This window comes from Pinus tabuliformis, chromosome 9 (assembly GCF_031772625.1).
Source record: "Pinus tabuliformis cultivar Carrire ecotype Pingquan chromosome 9, CPIR1, whole genome shotgun sequence".
Lineage (NCBI taxonomy): Eukaryota > Viridiplantae > Streptophyta > Pinopsida > Pinales > Pinaceae > Pinus > Pinus tabuliformis.
This window is the reverse complement of record NC_142307.1, coordinates 623,756,707-623,770,471: the sequence shown is the minus strand read 5'-3', so window position 1 is coordinate 623,770,471 and position 13,765 is coordinate 623,756,707. Positions and strand designations below refer to the sequence as shown.

Here is a 13,765-nt window from a genome sequence, read left to right as displayed (position 1 = left end):
TGGAATAAGTGACAAACTGCACACAATTTGTTTATTACACAAAATGGAAAAGTAGTGGCATTTAGACTTGCACACTTTCCTGGTCTTTTTTGTTTGAGGTTCATTTTCTTTCATTTTCTCAACCATCCTTATTCTTTTTACACTTTGATTTTTCTTTTAGGGTATACCCTCTTACATTTTTTTAATTTTTTGATTTTTTGAAAATATGGAAAACCTTTGCAACAAGAAAAGGTATGAACATTTTACAGATCTCATCAAGTCAATCATGACATATGACACCTATTGGTATAGGGGCCTAATAGGAGGGAGAATTTAGTAATAGGAGGGAGAATTTAGAGAGAATAAAAAGGGAGGTTGAACCTGTATAGCATCCTTATAGTCCAAAAGTATGATATAACACCATACAAAGTACCTCTTCTTTTTCACTTGCATATTTTCATACCAGTGAAAAGAGAGTAGAATAAGCTCACCTTCTAGCAGATTTTTTTTTCTATTGTGAATGTGTGTGTAATTTCCCTATATATTTATTTCTCATATTTCATTTATTTAAGAAGAAAAAAATGAGCTATTGAAGAATATGAAATATAAAGGAAAAATTAACCCATACAATAAAGATTTTAGTATTTTATCAGATCTATTCTAATGAATTATTCCAATGCAACATTCATTGCATTTTATGGATCATATTGATACCAAAGCAGGTTTTTTTGGAATTTTTGGGGAGGTTGTAATGGATCCAAGAATTAGCTTAAGGATAAAGTCGTATAATGCTTAATGAATCTATTCACAATAACCCTCATGAGTTGACAAGAAATATGTGTGAGTTTGGATGTGTGAGTCACTAATATTAATAAAATATCAACCTCCTTAATATTGCTTTAGCAAACAAGATCAAACTTTTGAAAAAATATAAAAGATCTAATTCCAAACTCAATATCTTTTGAAAAACAAATTATCCTTTACGAAACAGATTCAAATATTATCCATTACATCATAAAAAGGTAAAAAAAAAAAAAAAAAAACTTTTAATTAGTTAACCGAATTATATATATATATATATATATATATATATATATATATATATATATAAATATATATATATAAATAACAAAACATATATGATTTGAAAAATTATATTCAATATAATAATAAAATAGGTTTCCAATAATTTGAATGCATTTCTCCACCATACTCAAATAAGAAATATCTACAAGTTTGATATCATATTGCTTTAAATTACTTATCTAGAGAAATAACATTTTTAGAGAATGTGATGGTCGATTGTTGAATATGTCTTCATCTTTTTCCTCGAAGGAGTTATCAGTTTGATTGGTGATAGCATGACATGAGTATTGAGCTTTTTCACATGTTTTATGGCACCTCCTTTATAACCTGTAAATATATATTATAAATGTGTGGTATATAGGTTATATATGTGTTTTAAAAGGTATATATTATATTTATTTAATGCAAATGACTGATATGTTTATATATATATATATATATATAAACAAAATAGTAATAAGGTTTATTAGCTTGAATTTGAATAGCTAAAATCAACTAACAGTTAATATATAGATTAGAAGTAACAAATTATACAACCAAAGAACAACTAGGTAACTAGAGATATATGAAGAAAGTCCAACCATTCAAGGAACTAGGAGGAGGTGAAAATGTCCACTTGAATTGGCATTAGATTCACAAAGTTATTAGAAGTAGGCTCTTTACCATGGGACAATGATAACTTAAATCCTCCAACCATTCACAGAACTAGGAGGAGGTGAAAATGTCCACTTGAATTGGCACTAGATCCACAAAGTTATTAGAAGTAGGCCCTTTACCATAGGACAATGATAACTTAAATCCTCCAACCATTCAAAGAAGTAGTAGGAAGAGGTGAAAATGTCCACTTGAATTGGCACTAGATCCACAAAGTTATTAGAAGTGGGCCCTTTACCATGGGATAATGATAACTTAAATCCTTGCTGGGAACTTTTCCATATCCATAAAATATAGTTGGAGTTGCATCCATCATCAACAAGATTTCATATTTTGTGTCATTCCTCTAGCCTAGGAGGGATTTACACAAGGGAGATTTGAGCTACCAATATAGGTCGATCAAGTAAAAAGATTGATTATGACACTTTTACTTGTGACTAGAATTGGGGACCCAGTTATCCACTATGGAAATGACCTCTGAATCAGAGTAACAATCACATTTTGTTATGATTTCTTCCTTTATCGCCCTTAGATTTTGTTGCATTTCAAGAGATTTCTACATGTGAAAGAGCCAAACAAATGAATGGACCTTAGCTCCCACACACAAACCTCAATGTGAGCCTCTCCCACCACTCCTCTTTGAGATTGGGCCCTCATTCCCTTCTCATTTTTTTCACAAACCAAAGTAGAGTCAAACCTACCCTTGACCTTGACCACCCATCAAAATAGAAACTTGAATGATGCACAACAAGAATCGATTAAAGATAGGATGGGAGGTGTTGGTCCTTCACCTAGAAAGGAAATGAGCAAAGCACATCTCCACCAAACAACCAACGAACAACACACAAACAGAAGCTTTCAAAGGAGAATCTAGGAGAAGTGAGACAAAAAAGTAGCTTGGAGGACCATCATTATCAAACATGAGAGTGTAGTAGGAAACTTTCTGAATCTAGAACCTAGTCTACCAAAAAAATCACTGCATGTGGTTGGGATCATCCTAAAAATTAATTCATTACCATTTTAATAATTTCCATGCCAACCACAACATCACAAATATGAGGGAAGTTGGTGGCACATTGCCCTCAATTAAATTAATTCTGAGGTCACTTTGACAATTTCACCCTCCTATCCTCTTTTATTTCGAATCACCACATTTAGGGATGAAAATTCTTTAATTATCAAGGCTGGCATTCCTACAATAGTTGAGTATTAGGAGTGCCATTCCAGAGTCCGCAAAGGTGAAAGTTTGGGATATAACAACTTGCATTTGCTAGATGGTTTGCAACTTTATTTCCATATCTATGAACATGGAATGTAAGAACCATCGAGATTTGCAAAAGTAGGGAGGTGATGCAAAAAAGGAAGTTCTCCAACCTCTAGTTGTGAGAAACTCTTCGTAGGTGAGATCCATGGATCATTTTTTTTGCTCATTACAATCACTAATTTGGAATCCCCTTTGATTAATATCTTCTAAAAATTAAAACAATTAAAAAAAATATTAAAAAAAATTAAAAAAAATTCTTATGGAGGGATTGCAGCAAGGCCACACCAACCCTTAGGATGATGGTTAGATTTTTGCTCACTGAAATTTGAGCCAGTAACATTTACACCACTAAAATCAACTTCTACTCTACCTCCCAGGATCCACAAGATAATTATATTAATATTAGTAATAAATTCTTAAAATAATAATGTTTTCACTTCTATTTATAATTACAACTTAAATATAAATATAAATATATAATTATAAAAATTATATTAAAATTAATAATCCTCTTAACTTAAAAAAAAAATTATTTTTAAAATTAAAAACCCAAAATGCTGATGAGTAACGTTATATACTCACGGCTTTCCATTTAAAGGAGAATCAAATCGCGGGGAAAAGATTTATTTACTAAGTCGAGCAAGGAAAAGCGGTAATGAAGCCGCCCACGTACATTGACAGGGATCATAGATTCACCACTTCCGCATTATAAAACAAAATAATAATAATGCCGAAAATTTTGATAAATAATACTAATTGATAATAATAAACAACACCAATTTCATAATATTAAATATGGATGAGTATTTCACAAGTCACTTGGGTTTTGGACTCATCCAGAGCCTAGAGTCTCATAGTCAAGCCATTGATTCACGTGACAATCCTCAACCAAACAAAATTCAATCCACTGGCCAGTCTATCTCACCTCTGTAAATTCCCATATCCCACCTTTGCTGATCAGCATTGGAGCAAGATGTCTTCCACAATGGATGTGCAGACCCAACGGCTCAGTACTGCTATTGAAAAGCTCATGTCCAATGGAATAAACAACCTCAAGGTGCAGGACAGATATATCTTGCCTCCCCATGAACGCCCACAGATGTCTCAGATTTCTCACTCTGAGAACATTCCTGTGATAGACCTGAAAGATCTCAACGGCCCCAACAGAACAACAGTAATAGATGAAATCCGGCGTGCATGTGAAGAGGATGGTTTCTTCCAGGTACACACCTCAATCCCTACCCAACAATTCTCCCTCCCCTCAAATATTTGTACTTTGGTTGATTTTTATTATTATCAAAGTTGCAGATTATTGAGTATATGAATCTCTGTTGCGGTGCCTGTATTGATACAGTGAGTGGGTAAAGTTTCATTTTTTTCTTGTTGGTATCAGATAGTGAACCATGGCGTGGCAGAGAATGTCATGAAAAGCATGATGGGTATAGCCAAAGAGTTCTACGAAATGCCAGTGGAAGACCGAGCATGCCTCTACTCAGAGGACGCAAAGCAGCCAGTCCGGCTTTATACAAGCTTCAATATTGGGAAAGACAAAGTTCTCAACTGGGTGGATTATCTCACGCAGCCTTGTCATCCTCTGGAAGAATTCATCGGCTCTTGGCCTGAAAAACCTGCAGCCTACAGGTTATCACCAAAAGTTTATCTAAGACATAGAGCCCTAGAATCGATTCATCTTAACCCACTATGCAAAAGTTTAACTGGTTTGGCTTGAGTTTTGTTACAGAGATATTGCGGGCAAGTACGCTGGTGAGGTGAGAGCACTGATATTAAGGCTGCTGGCTGCAATTTCAGAGGCTCTAGGGTTACTTGAATAAACTTCTTGGAAAACATAGCCAAGTGATGAATATAAAATACTATCCTTCGTGCCCAAAACCAGATCTTACTCTTGGTATGCCAAATCATTCAGATGGAAGTGCACTCACTGTGTTAATGCAAGGCGATGTCAGTGGCCTGCAGGTATTCAGAAATGAAAAGTGGGTTGCTGTAGAACCCATAGCTAATGGGTTAGTGGTCAATCTGGGAGATCAGCTGCAGGTTAGAAAGAATGAGCTGATCAATATAGTTCGTTTTCTCTGTATGCAAAAAATTGATAGTATTAATATTCATTCAATTTGATTAGTGTGTGATATGAATGTATTAGGTTGTGAGCAATGGGAGATTTAGGAGCATCCAGCATCGAGAAATACTATGCTCCTGGAAACGATGCTTTTATTGCTCCTGCAACGAGCATGGTGAATGAATGGCGGCCAGTTGTGTATAGAGGATATAAGTTTGAAGAGTTTTTGACAGCTTTCTGGGACAAGGGATTAGAGGGAAAGACTGCGCTGGATCGTTTCAAGATCTAATGAACATTGATTTCCGTTGGAGCCTTGAATGAACAATGATCTGTGTTGTTGCAGAGTTATCTTGATCCTTTGTTTATTGTTTCTTTACCTTAGGCAAGCTCATTTCGACATATTGTCTCGGGCCTCATATGCATTCCGAGTCGAGGGAAAAAAAACAGAGAGTATACCTTAATGATTGCTCTGGTAAAGAGGTAACGAGGCAGCGAGAGAGCATGTTGATTTATGGTATAAATGTTATTTACTTTGGTTGGTTGGTGTTTTTGTAACCATACATAAATGATAAGTAAAAGATAATGAAAAATAAACCATATGTATACTTTATTCTTGGCCTTGACATTCAGATAAACCTTCCTGGCATACATTTATTTCATTGCATATTTTAATTATTTCAGGTACTTTTTTCTGAATTTTGTTTATCGATTTTACATAAGTCGAAAGTCTATACCATATGTATATAAGTCAGGTTAATATTATCGTTTTTGAATAATAATAAATTTGATATAAAAATGCAATACAGAAATATTATTTTACTTATTTTCTACACATAATTATTAGATGGATTATTGATATTTTTATAATTAACGATGAATCTAATTACTAGTCCTTTTGTTGTTTTTTTCATTTGATTTATATATTTAAATGATGAAAAATTTATACACTCGTGTGAAATTTGAATGATGAGAAATTTTCACATTAATACTACACTACTCTACTCATCCAGACTCAATTTACTAAAAAATCATTTATATAAAATAGCACAATTATTATTTATACAATTAGATAAAATGAAACTATGATATGAAACTTTGATATTAACATAGTCTTTTAGATATCTCTGGTTTAAAAAGATTCTTTAAAAGTCTTTGAGCGCAATTTCCAGAAGAAACTCAAGGTGAAGAAATTTTAATTCATTATTCGTTTGAATTACATTAGTATGAACACATAGTGAACTTTTTGAATGAAGTGATAGTGAACCAAGTTCATCCCTTATAATGTTGGTTTAATACATTAATTTGGAGTAGATGGAGGAATTGTCAGGACAGCCAAAAGTAACTAGAATTTCAGTAAACACATTTCAAAAATGTTTGCTACCAGAATCTGGGTAAACAAATTTCAAAAATTCTTACAGTAACAGTATTTGAATAATGTTTTTGGTGCTGGAAATGGATGTAGTACCATCTAAAACCTCTTTGGCACCCAAAATCTTAAAATTTGACAATTTTAACTTAGATTACAAAAATCCCTGCAGAATTTTATCAAAATATAGCTGAAATTTCCATGATTTTCGGGAAAAAAAAACAATCTAATTTAACTACGACCATCCATAAATAAATATATATATATATATATATATATATATAATAGTTAAATATTTTTAATTATTTAAGTATTTTAAAAATATTTTATAAAACCATAAACGTTAATATATAACTTAAATCATAGATTAATGTGTATATACAATATAAATCAATTTTATTTTTCTCTCTATTGAATTTTAGATTTTTCATTGATAGTAATTGATTAAAAACTATTAACAATATAATTTACCATACAAATCAATTTTATTTTTCTCTCTATTGAATTTTAGATTTTTCATTGATAGTAATTGATTAAAAACTATTAAAAACTGTGATATCTAAATACAATTACAAAAAAATTGCACTCAGGAAATCCATCAATCTAAACATAACACCGAACATAGTATAGACACGTATAATCTAACATCAGCAGTGCACTGAGACAAACTTCGCCCCATATTAGATTCACATTGACTCGTGAAGTCGTGAGTGCAAATTCAAATGCTGAGAAGTGTCCTTGAAAATATTCAAACTTTTCGAAAATGATTTACAGACTAAATGAAAAGCATAAATATAATATTCAGTCAAACCTCTTAAAGATTTATAGTTAATACTTACAAGTGTTGTACAACAATTGCAAATTTAAAGTGGGATGAAATTTAAAATGTTTTTTATCTAGTGTTGACATTGTTGAATCATTTAGAATACGACCCGTTTACCGAAGTAGTGGGTTTTAGTTGTATGTTTTACATGCAATAATACATAGAATGATGTATTCGTGACTTTGGCGAAACAAGTGTATGAATCTGTGAGGAGTCAAGTGCAATGCATGATACTTTCTAACACAACAAGGGGAAAATAAGCGAGCCCCTTAAAATCCTATAATAGTAAACAAGTTGAAAGGAACACACAAGCATAAAAGGAATCATGAGTTAGCTAGCAAAATAATTTGCAAGATAACCATGATTAAAAGACATAACATCATATTCATACTAATGCAAACTAAATAGTTCATAAGTGTTAGTGTAAATAAACAACATCTTTAGCAAACATAACAAGACTAGCCCTAATATATCCAAAACGTATGCATGAAAGCGTGTCGGATCTGAGCTTTATTAAAGTGAAAGTCCCAAGCATACATATACAATTGATGAACCACTACTCCCAAAAGTGGAACATGAAGCCAACACCTACTCCTCCAAATAAAGGTACTCCCTCCATGCTAAAGAGAAGCCAAGGGTCTTGACAAAACTCCCAAGCTTTTGATCCTAAGCCAAAATCCTTTTACATGAATAATGAAGGTATATTTATAACAAAGAGGGGTGACTATTCATCTCCCTTTGTGACTCTTTGACTTCCCTCATGACCTTTTTGACTTCCATCAACCATGACCTTTGGACATCATTACAAAATGACTCTTTACATTCCACAATTGACACAAAATTCCACTTATAATTAATTACAAAATAATATTACAATATCTCTTATACCCATATAAGACAAAATTGGGTAGAGTCAACTAGACAACCTCATAAGACAAAACAAACCAAGCTTGAGTTTCAGCAAACTCTAGCTCAACCACCTCGACTTGTAACTTTTTGGTTACATAATGATGCTAAGATTTGTATTGTACGATGACTTCCCCAAACTTGGAGATAGGATCAGGCTAGACTTGGACTCTAGCGTCCATTGCATCCGGGCATAGTGACTTGGAACCAGTAAGAGTTTCCTTCTCCAGTAGGGGATACATGGTATTGATCTGGACAGGGCCACCAATGTACTTATGCATATTATGCTTATTTACTTGTAGATCTTACATGGTTGTGATATGCCCGAGATGGTCTAAGTATTCTTCAACCTCTTTCTTGAATTTATTCCTACCTTTAGTTTTGGTGAGTAAGACAACTAAAGGGATCTTGTGTGAATTTACCATGAAATCCACATTGTTTTACAATCGTGCATATGAGGCTTCAAAATGAATGAGTCGAGTTGTTTGTTACTCTAGATAAGGATCCGAACTTGTGATTTCTCCAACTTACCCTGTTGCCTTATTTTCTTTACCAATTCATATGGTACCCCTTTGAATTGCATTGACCACTCATGCACGACAACGATGGTTGTATGAACAACCTTAAGGTTTTTGGTGTTATCTTTGCACTTCTGTTGCATACTGTACAAGCAGACAACTACTTTATGCACATTGACAAGCTCCTTATAGAGGCTTCTCATGTTCTCTCCCAATGCTGATACTTCACCTAGCATGGTTGCCTTAAGTTCTTCTAGATACACCTATGCGAGAGCTGCTTTCTAGATTTCTACTTGGATTTGTTCCACTTGGTGCCTTACTGCCTGCAAGTTCTTTACCATCTTCCTATTCTCAGCCATCAGATACTCTATATAGGACTTGAAAGCCCTCGCCAAGGCCAAATTTGTTGTGGGAATAGCTTTTGGATTCCTTTTGGTGTCTGCACAATCACCCTTTCTTTGATGAATGTGGGAATGTAAGCTCTTTCGGAAAATGCTTCACTCTCGGTTGTAAAATATTATTTTTAAGCTCATTGTAAGTTAGATTGTAATATCCATGACCAAACCATCATCAAGAGGAACAATTTCCTCTTTTTCACTTGGATTTTTCTCTACTGTCGGAGGATGGGGAGACTAAATGGTGACCTGCTAAGTGCTCGGCATAAGATCAACATCTTGGTTTTGTGGCTTCGGTTCCACCTCTATGTCTTAAAATATAATAAGATCTTCAATTTCTTGAGCAAGTTCCTTCTGCTACAATTTTTTTCTCTCTTATTCTAGTAGTCAATTCTATTCCTCTTCTTTTGCTTGCTTCCATGTTGCTTCTTCTTATTCTCTTCTCCACCTTTGTTGTTTTTCTTCTTGTTCATGTCATTCTCCTTCTAATATTTTCTTCTCTTGTTCTTCCTTATGCTTTAGTTCCTCTTCCCCCTTCCTCTATTTCCTTTTCTTTTCTGCTATTATGGTCGCTTTCAGATTGATTGGGTATGCTTTCTATTTATGGCTTTGTTCTTCCACTGGACTATGCATAACCTTCCTATTTCCCTTTTTGTGCATTGGTTTATGCTTTCTAATGGTTCTACCTATGGAGTGACTTTTCCCTAAGGAGTAGCTTTTGATGTATCGACGAAGCTGACTACTTGGCAAGGTGTTGTTGTATTGTAATAATTCTTCACCCTATCCTCCTTTGGTCTAACAAAAGTCTCACTTGGCCATTGAAAATGAATCTTTCCACAGTGTTGTTTACAAACATTCCTAGGATCGTATGGATTGAGGTCCAAATGACCAAATGAAAATCTCTCTATCTCCTTACCTTCGGTGTCGGCAACCTTCAAATTCTTGATCTTGTCCAATCCAACTTGCAAAGTAAGAGTGGGCCAAGGTGCTTTGTTCTTCCTTTGCAACACTACTGATAACCTTATCGAAATATGATAAGAAAATTATTGCATTACCAACTTATCAGTGGCATATCTTCGTAGAATATGTGGAGGCTTCTGACCTCCAAACACTCTGAGGTAAGTACCATCTGGTGAGGCAAACTAATCTGCTAGTTCTGACACTGCTTCTATTTCCCTACGTGACATGGAATATGTCTCTTCCTCAAATATCAGCTTATACAATGGAATTAATAAGTGATCAGTCAACTTTTCAATTACTACTTTATAGCTGCACTCCGAAAGCAGCTTGTAGTAAATGTGCATGACAATTTCTTTTGGTGACTAGGTCCAACTCATGCCAGTAAATGAATTCTGAGCACATATTGCATCCAAAAAGTAAGAACACATGTATAATTTGGATTTATTACCTTTGGGAGGGTTCTTATCATTAGTCACATGGATTCTCAATTGTTGAGCCAAAAAATCTGACTAGTTGAATGGTTTTCCTTCATTCACAACCTGATTTAGCAAGAATTCCCAGCCTTCTGGAAAGGTCTCAGTACTGCTTTGACCATAGATTTGACAACATAGGACTATCAAGTATTGATAAGCCTTCCTAAGAGATTTGGTATTATAAGTGTTGTTGGGTGTCTAGCAGAATTTGGAAGGCTCTTTTTCCCAACCTTTGATGACATCCTTCATGCTCAAGTAGTCGGTGATTGCATAAAAGTGGGAATCCATGTATGATTCTAAAAACGACAAAATATACATAAGTTGATAATCATGTTCCATGAAAGAGGCAAGCTTTTGTTCACTCGCACTGTTGAGATTCATAGTCTTTATGTCTATATGTGATAGAATCTAGTTGACAACATCTGTGCATAGAAAAGTTGGATACGTGCATGAGATCTTGTGTAATCCTGACCTTTGGACATTGATGTAAACCTGTCGGTCTTCAAGATATGATTTGGAACTACTTGATGAGAACATCTCATTCACCTTATGCCAGGTAATTTCTGAATCTTTCTCTATAAAGAGCTGAGTGTTTGAGAAAATTGGAAAGTTCACTAGAGTACTCTCAATTGCCTCCCCGGTGTTTCTTTCTGTAGTGTCCTTTGAGATAGATCTCTTAGGATCCATAATAACTGTGACTCATAAAGAGAAGTGCTAAAAAATTGTAGTACGTGTAGGAGAAAATGCACTCATGGCAAACATAATTTATCTTAAGAAAAACAACTCACAAAGCAGGATCAGGGCAACAACCACAAGTCTGAGATGAAGAGCTACACAATTCTTAGACTGAAGGGAGAGGTTGAGCTTAGGAATTGTGCATTGCATAGTCTCACGAGGAAAAGGGGAATATTAAGGCTTGAGACTATTCAATGCGTAGTCTTAGCCTGGGAAAATTGAGGAAGAGACTATGCATTATGGGGTATCGGTGGCCAAGGGTAAGGCTTGGGGCTTGAGACTACGCAATATGCAATCTCAGCTTGGGAAAGGGTGAGGCTTGAGCCCTAGAACTATGCAATGTGTGTTTGGGAAAGCCAAAGATTGTGTATTTTGCATTATTAGAGGCCAAGAATGAGGCTTGAGCCTTAGAGTTGCAAAAGGCACAATTGAAGAGGGAAATTGTTGGCCAAGCTAAAGGCATATATGATCGGGAAGAAGATGGGAAAAGTGATAGATCTTAGTGATAGTGAAAGAAAAAGTGTAGATCTGACTAAGGTAAGATATATAAATGATAATTAGGTGCATAATATCAACATGTAAAAGGGAAAATAAACATGCTTAAGAAGACATTGTAGCGACAACCACTGATGGGCAAAAAAAACAAGTTGATGTGACACTTATAAAAAGAGAATGGCGGATTGAACCAACACTTTTACAAGCTAATATAAGTTAAAACCCCAACTATTATGAAAGGAAACACAAAAAATAACAGTCATAGAAGCAAAACAACAGAAAGCAACACATGCAAAACTTACCCAAATAAGTGCCCCAAACTCAACTAAAAGTTCCTTGATCTCCTTGGGAAAGCTAGAGCTCCAAGGTTGAGTGTGCAAATGCACTCTATGGGGTCTATTAAATAGATCTATGCAGGTTATGGTTTCTAATGCACATGCCTAAAATGAAGGAAAAACTGCCACTTATTTGAAAGCCACAATTAGCAGCTTAGTGGACTTAATTAGAAATTACTTTGGAAACTCATATTTTTTAGGGATGCAACCTCTGCTTTTTCAGGAAACTTATTTTTAACATTGGAAAAGGATATTACATAATTCCTAGGCTTAAGGGCTTGAGCAATTCCTTCCCTCAATGAATTTCATAGTTTCTAAGGGGAATGATAACTTTGCGCAGCTTCTGAGCTTAAGATTGGGCTGCCCTACATGATTACACAATTTTTAAGCTCAAGGTTAGTCTGCTTCTCAGGATTGTGTAGTTTAGATCCTCAAGGTTGGTGTGCCTTCTAATACTATGCAATTTATGAAGGGAAGACCATAAATGCTGCAATATCAAGGCATGAGATGGCTTGCGCTTGAAAAGGTTCAAATCGAGCTTAAAACAAGACATGACAAGAACTACATGAAAGGATAAGTCTTTAACATAGAATGAATATTTCATGATAGTGGTTGATGAACTCTTGTATATAGGAGGGAGGCTCTAAAATCAAAGCATGGGAAAAATTTTGGAGGGGTGTTGTATCATCTACAACACTTGGTAACACACTGGTAAAACTCTAGCTCTCTATAAGGGCCTTACCTCATGTAAACCAGGTCTAACTCTTCAAGAAGTATTTTTCATCTCATTGATCACCATAGCTTCTTTACTTAGCTTGAATTAAATATATAGTCCCTACCATTCTCCTTATTGGTGGTACATTAACAAAGAAAAGTCAAACTTAGCGGTTTCAATTGGGGATGAGGAGTATATAGATTAAGAAGTGGAAAATAATTATCAGAGTCTTAGTTTTCATCTTTGGCGTTGCTCTGTTGCTAGCAACCTTGGACAACACCCCAACGGAGTCACTTCAGGAACACAAACATTGCTATATTGTGAGAGAGCCTAGATAGTACCCTGGTAGAGTTGTTTTCTTCACCTCCTTGTGCTAGAATCCTTTCTCTTATTTCACCCTCTCTTTTTTTGTATTTTAAGTTCCTACAACTATGCATCAATACACTAATTTCATGGGGCAGAAGAGGGATGCTGACTCACTGAGAGTAGAAGAGGTTGTCCCTTCAGAAAAGGATATTTATACATCTCTAAAAATTAATTCACATGTTTAAGTTTCCTCCCATACTTTCTACTCGACTTGGTTGACAAGGAAAAGTAACCAATCATTACAACCGATTAGAGTAGGTGGTATTGGTTATAGATTCGAGCATCACAATTCCACTAGGCTCTCTCCATGAAAGAACATATTTTCCATCAAGGTATCATTGACTAAAAGTTGTAAGGCCAGCGCAAAAAGAGGCAATAAACAGATAACCAAGTATTTACATTAGCGCAATTTCCTCTTCAAATTCACCATGCTTACTTCGGAAACCAAACACGATCTCATGCAAAAGTTATTTACAACGGAAAGGAAAGAAAAGGGCATGGAAAGAAGAAAACAAAAAAAAATAAAAAAATAAACAAGAAATACTACTCCTACTCCTAAACTAACCAATAATAGTCCAATATTACATAAAATTAAACCTCCAATGTAACCATTGAAGCATT

At 34.7% G+C, this 13,765-nt stretch overlaps 1 pseudogene across 1 annotated transcript; it reads left to right on the top strand.

The window, feature by feature from the left end:
* The first annotated feature begins 3,819 nt into the window (after positions 1 to 3,819).
* LOC149150149 (protein DMR6-LIKE OXYGENASE 1-like) lies at positions 3,820 to 5,676 on the top strand (annotated as a pseudogene). Its single transcript, XR_016262876.1, has 4 exons — positions 3,820 to 4,205; positions 4,377 to 4,624; positions 4,725 to 5,035; positions 5,142 to 5,676. The product of XR_016262876.1 is annotated as a protein DMR6-LIKE OXYGENASE 1-like (transcript).
* Positions 5,677 to 13,765: the final 8,089 nt, after the last annotated feature.